Below are 6,000 nucleotides of genomic sequence, written 5' to 3'. Positions count from 1 at the left end.
GGGGGCTGAGAGGGAATTTCAAACAGCAAAACAAAGTAGGAAGTGTCTGGTCCTCCCAGACAGTGCAGCCACCTGCACAACCTTCCTCTGATTTATCTGGGGAGCTGCTCAGAGGGCAAACCAGGTACCTGTGGTTGAGAGCTCTCCTGTGTCTGTTTTGGGAACCTTTGAGAGGTGATTTGGGAATGAGCACAGGTGTGAGCCACCGGTGATGCTGGTTCTCTGTGAGCTGGGATGTCTTCTGAGCAACAGCAAAAACTAATTTTGTGCTTGGACAAAGTTCTGCACAAAAACTTCCTTTTTTGTGAAGTATTTTGGAATGAGAAATCCATTTAATTTTTTTTTCCTTTTTTTTTTTTTTTTCCCCTCAAAATATTATCTAAGGAATGGCTTGATTTGGGCTTTTTAATTTAGGGAAATTTTTTTTTGGTTTCTGGGTATGAAGTGGATTCCTGTCTCAAATGTAATTACTTTTTTTTTTCCACCTTACATTTAATGATTTAGCATTGAAATGTTTCAGACTTGACAATTAACTACTTCAACCCAAAGTATTTTGCCTGAATTCTCAACATGCCCCAAGTCTACTCTATTTACATTTTCAGACTTGACATTTCCTTTTAACAGTGAGATTGCTAACAAAGGAAATTATGTTTTCCTCCTGTCTTTGCCGATGGACGTTGTAAGCAGTGATCATTGAATCTTAAATTCACTTTTCCAGCTGAAGAGCAAGTCAGTTATTTCAGAGGGTGCAATTGAAAGTCTCTCTCTCTTCTGTCATCCTGAAGTACTCCAAGAGATACACAAACCACTCCTGAAGAATGAGAGAGAATGATTTTATTTTTAATAATACATGAGTTTTTCTTTACGTGTCAAAGGGAGAACACCAGATTCTGGTCTCTCCTAGGCTAGTCTAAGACCTAGGGTGCACTCAAACACAGACTTAATGCTGCTGCAAAAACTTATTTGAATTCTGTTATATCAGAACTTACAGCTCAAATAGATGCTGATGTCACTTTTCATTTTTACTTGTGTAAATGAAGTGTTGTCTGTCTGTCTGTAGCATCATCTCTCGATGGTATCTCCCAGGATACACTGAAAATGGAGACCAGGGCATAATAAAGTGAATTGCTAATAACAAAAATAGATGCCTTATACATTATAGAGTGAAGTGTCTACTCTAGAAGGAGAAATATATTTTAAATGATCCTTAACTATTCATCCCAGAATCAAAAATATCAGGGGTGGAAATGATGAATGGCACAGTCTGTCCTGGAACTGTTTGATACAAGCATGTTTACTAGGCATTTATTTGATAAATTCTATTCAGCAGAAGTAATTCTGAAAAACATAAGAATTTTCTAACAGTTGAATCCAAACACAACATGATTATTTTTTTCTCTTCAACACTAAGATGTGCTCAGCTGGGACTCAGAACCTGCATGTTCTCAACTGCTGGGTGCCCTATATCCAAGTGCTCAATGCTGTCAGCTGGAAAAGACATTTCACGACCACAAAATTATTAGATTTTTTTCTCCTTATTGTATGAGCTTTTACTTCTAAATTGGAAATGCTGGAAAATGACCATCATTCAGTATTGGAACTGGGGAGTACCATAAAACATAAAAATAAAGCCACAGGAAGGATCAAAGTGAGCCAACCCCTTCTGGTAGATTTCACTACTAAAAGGTGTGCAAAAAAAAAAAAATTCTGATGCCATTTATTTTGAGAAGTTCTGTTCTGTCATCACTCAGCAATTTACAACTTCAAACAGCTAATTGAATATCACCTACAATACCTCACATACAATGTGAGGTAGGCTGGCCTAACAGCATAATATCTCTGCCCCTTCAGACTGAGAAATCTGGTAAGAGAAATTACAATGCGTTCCTCAAGGACAAACACTGAGTTTGTGATGCGACAGAGATTAGAACTTGGGGGCCCTTTGTCTCCCTTCAACCACCTTGCTGCTTTATACATGTTTGCACACACCCAGATCTGCATAGCAGAAAAACACAACAGAACGGGGCAGAGTATGAACAAGCAAACCTGCATGTCAGCACATGGACAAATAACCCAGTTCTGCACCTACAGTGCAGTTCAGGTGAAGCTGAAGCAGTTCAGGTGAAGTTGAAGCACCTCCAGCCACACTTGCAACTAAAACTAAAAATCCTTCTCAGCTGTCCCTGCAGCTTAATTATCTCCCATGCAAAATTAGAACAAAAGAGAGAAGGGATTCCTGATCCAGAGTGCTTTGGAGTGTTGGGGGATTTTTCCTGGGAGTAGGGCTGTGATGCCCAGCTCTGGGAGCAGCTCAGGTGAGTGGTGCCTGCCAGCAGAAGAGCAGCTGAGGTTGTTGCTGTCACCTTGGGGATGTGTCCTTGGAACTACGGATGAGAGTCTCGATCTTCAGGGAGGAGCAGGATTCATGCATCTCTTCAAGGCTTCCCAGGGGTCATCTCCAAGGGTTTCTTACTCATACCCTGACGTTAGATGGCTCTGCATCAAGGCACTGAGGAGCCTGAAGCCTTTAGTGGATGTAGCCATCTAATTTCTGGAGATAAGGAGAAAGTGATAAATGCTACATATGTGAGCATAAGATGTGGTGTAACCCATCTGGCCACCTACAAACACATGTGTTGTACCCATGACAAGTTAATTGTGCATTAATCAGGATATAATCTCATACTGCTAATGCAAGTCATGATGTAATTTTACCTTTACTACCTATACAACTATGGCCATTATTATCCTGTAATAAATCGTATCACTTCAGACTGATGAATGACACTAGTTAATGTCTCTCCACCTAATTTGTTATTTCACATGGTGATGTAGGACTACTTTGGTTTGGTTTTTACCCAGGGAAGCTGCATTACAGTTCTCTTTATTGGACTTTTCCAGACCACTCAGAACAGAAGTAAAAAAAAAAGAAACTGATATTTGTTTTTATTAAAAAATAGAAAGAGGAGATTTTACCAGAGACAGTTGTTTGCTTTTGTTGGGATACTTCTTTCCAGTGAGCCCAGCTCTGAGCAGGAACAGAGATACTTCAAGCAGCAGTAACCAAAAATGCTGACTTATTTAACACACATCTGGCCGCATTGCTGCTTTTTTGTTGCAGCATTTGTTTGTTGCATGTTTGATGCAAGAATAAATAATTGCACATCCCCACTGCTCCCACAAGATGCACATAGGCCCACTTGCTCAGTGGAAAACTATTTAGCTATAGCTTAAGAAAAAAAAATGCCTGTGTTGGAATTGCACAGTCACATTTCTTTTGGGCTTTTGAAATTCACCTCTTTACACACACCTGTGTGCCTGACCCTCACCCCTTGAAGCTTTTCAAAGTTCTGGGTGGTGGTTGCAGAACAGTTTTTTTGGTGACAAATAGGAAAATGCAGAGAGGGGACAGAGACCTAGAATGAGTTATTTTTCTAATGTTTTCCATTAAGCAGCAGCTGCTGTTCCCAAGCTGTCAGCTCTGTTGCCAGGGTGATTTTGTGCGCATGGCACGGAGCGGGGCTGGGTTCAGCACATCCACCCTCCTGCCTGGGAATGTCACTGCACCACTGAACTCCTGCACCAGCAAACCCCTTCCTCTGACTTGGGTGGGCACTGGGCTGCAGGAGCAGAACTCCTTGCTGAGGTCATCCAGCACTCTGCTCTTCCACACTGGCACAGCCTTGTCTTCTCCCTTCCCCTGAAGTAGAACATATGAAACGTTTCATTTCTGACATTTTAAATTTCACATACAGTTCTTGGTCTTCTCCTCATAGGACATAACAGACAAGCTAAGTAAGATATTAAATATTTCAGGCAGTGGCAGCAAACACAGCCAACAAACCCAAATCAATGCTCAAGTGTCTGCACAAGGCTAACCAGTGACTTCAGTGGATCAACCTCTCCCTCTAAACATTGAGCAAAGGTTAAAGAGCTTTGGTGCACTACACAGAGGACAACAGAGTCGTCTTGCACACAAAAGTGTTGACACTCCAAGCACAGAAACAAGGGGCTAATTTTGTTCTAATATTAAACTCAGTTTGCCTTCCAAAGTGCAACATTTTTCCACTCTGCAAGGTAGGACTCCAACACAGGGAGAGAACGTTTTTCCACGGTCAGGGCATTATGATAAATTTATGGTTTCTGAGTGTCTAATGAATGCAGTAAGAAAGGTAAAATGTTCACAATTCTTTAATATACTGGTGAGAAAACCTTATCAGTTTACTGGAGAATCACAAATGGCAACAGGTCAGATCAAATTTCTCATGTGGCATAAAATCATAAATGCAGTTCCCAGGGCTACCTCAACTTTAATAAAATGAAGTCATCCATGTGTTTCTTTGTATTAATATTGCAACTAGGTTTAAGCATATATGAGCCATGATTTTTCCTCAAGTGTTAAATCAAATTGAATCACAGGTTTTTATGAGTGATAAAATGATAATAGACCAGATCTGGTCAGCTAGGATAATAACTTGATTCAGTACTTTGGATGTAAGTGTTTAAGATTTCCACAATAAAACTGTAATGTTATACCCTGAAGTGTGTTAATGACATTAAGTGATGTAACAGTGAAAGCGAACTGACAGAATGTAATACCCATAGGGCCATCATAATAGAAATAATTTATAATGTAACAGCAATAAAATCTTTAATGTTATCTCAATCCAGTCCTGTCCCCAAGTCTGGGGTTTCAGATTACATGTGATTTTTTTTCTATGCATTTAAGTGTTAACTTAAAATAATTAAGAAAATGGTTTTCAAAGTGGAAGAGCCTTTCAAAGTTGCTGACCTGATAATAATATTATTAACTCTTTCCTTCCTACCAAATTCCCATGTGGCCAATAGCTGATATCAAAGGAGGTACATCTCTTATTCTTCCATTTTTTCTTTTTTTTCATTTCAAAAGCAATTTACAGGAATCAAGGAATATGTAGAACTACTATACTACATGAAAAGGGTATCCCATCCTCACCATGTTCACATCTAAACACAAACCCAAAACACACTGTAAAAGAGTTTGAACAAAGACCCAGTAAATGTCACCACACCATAAACACAAGGTCCATATTTGTGGCTACTTACAAAAGAAAGGGGAAGCCAATGGGGTCTCTTCCATCCTCACTGTGGCAAACCACAACTTGTCCTGGAAGAGCCTGCTTGGATATCAGCAAATGTTCTTCCTGGCAAAATGTTGGGATAAATTCCCCAGAGGGCCCATGAGATCTTTTACAGTCAGATCTTTAAGAACAGAACTGATCAAACATCTCTAAGGTGTGGCCACGATGTGTTTTATCCAGCCTATTAACAGAGAGGTAAATCAGACATGACAGAGACATTTCCTCCATCTCATGCAGCATCAATATGTTTCCTGGAATCTCAATATGGTCTGATGTTTAACATCTAAGACAGTGGTATTTAGGAGATAAAGAGCTTTTCTGCTCATTATTCTCTTCAAAACATATGAAAAGAACTGACTGGACAGACATGTGCACAGATCTTGCAAAATGTGTGCAGAAACATAACATTTAGAAGTAAGCCAAAAACAATCTTTAATACTTAAACCAAGACTTATTTGTTTCAAGGTAAGGTATAATTTTATTGCATCCTCCTGATCAAATTGCTTGCTAAGAATATTAGCTGTTTTAGGCAGGAATACTGAGGGCTTTCTGTAATGTATGCCATGCCTCAGAGGAGCCAAACCAGAATAAATTCAGCATCTGAATTCTCTTGCAAAGCCATCCAACCCAGGACTAATAACCTGTGTCTTTAGAAAATACTCCAGCATCAGACATACAAGATAGTTATGGTGCAATTAAGAAAAATCCTCTGACTCTCAGGTTCTCTCTGGACTCACCAGGGAATGCAGAAAAAAAAATAAATAACTGGAACTGAACAAAGAAGCAGCTTATCATCTTGAAATATGCCGGGTTAATCGTCCCTTTAAAAGCAAATGTATTAGGAAAACATTAGATCCTTAGCCCTCTGTGACATAATTAC

General features: G+C 39.5%; 1 long non-coding RNA gene across 5 annotated transcripts in view; it reads right to left on the bottom strand.

Annotated features, from left to right (window-relative positions):
• Positions 1-462: 462 nt before the first annotated feature.
• Positions 463-6,000, bottom strand: part of LOC148222270 (uncharacterized) — a 143,458-nt gene continuing 137,920 nt past the window's right edge. For 4 of the 5 annotated variants that reach the window (XR_015806571.1, XR_015806568.1, XR_015806569.1 and 1 more), the window contains 4 exons: positions 5,086-5,301; positions 2,364-2,551; positions 990-1,092; positions 463-811 (listed from right to left, as the gene is read on the bottom strand). This is a non-coding gene — a long non-coding RNA (uncharacterized LOC148222270). Of the gene's footprint in view, positions 812-989; positions 1,093-2,363; positions 3,701-5,085; positions 5,302-6,000 lie in introns of all 5 variants that reach the window. The other variant, XR_015806570.1, reaches the window with a different exon arrangement.

Source organism: Sturnus vulgaris, chromosome 13 (genome assembly GCF_052056855.1).
Source record: "Sturnus vulgaris isolate bStuVul1 chromosome 13, bStuVul1.hap1, whole genome shotgun sequence".
Lineage (NCBI taxonomy): Eukaryota > Metazoa > Chordata > Aves > Passeriformes > Sturnidae > Sturnus > Sturnus vulgaris.
Note: the sequence above shows the minus strand (reverse complement) of the source record. Positions and strands in the feature narration are given on the sequence as shown.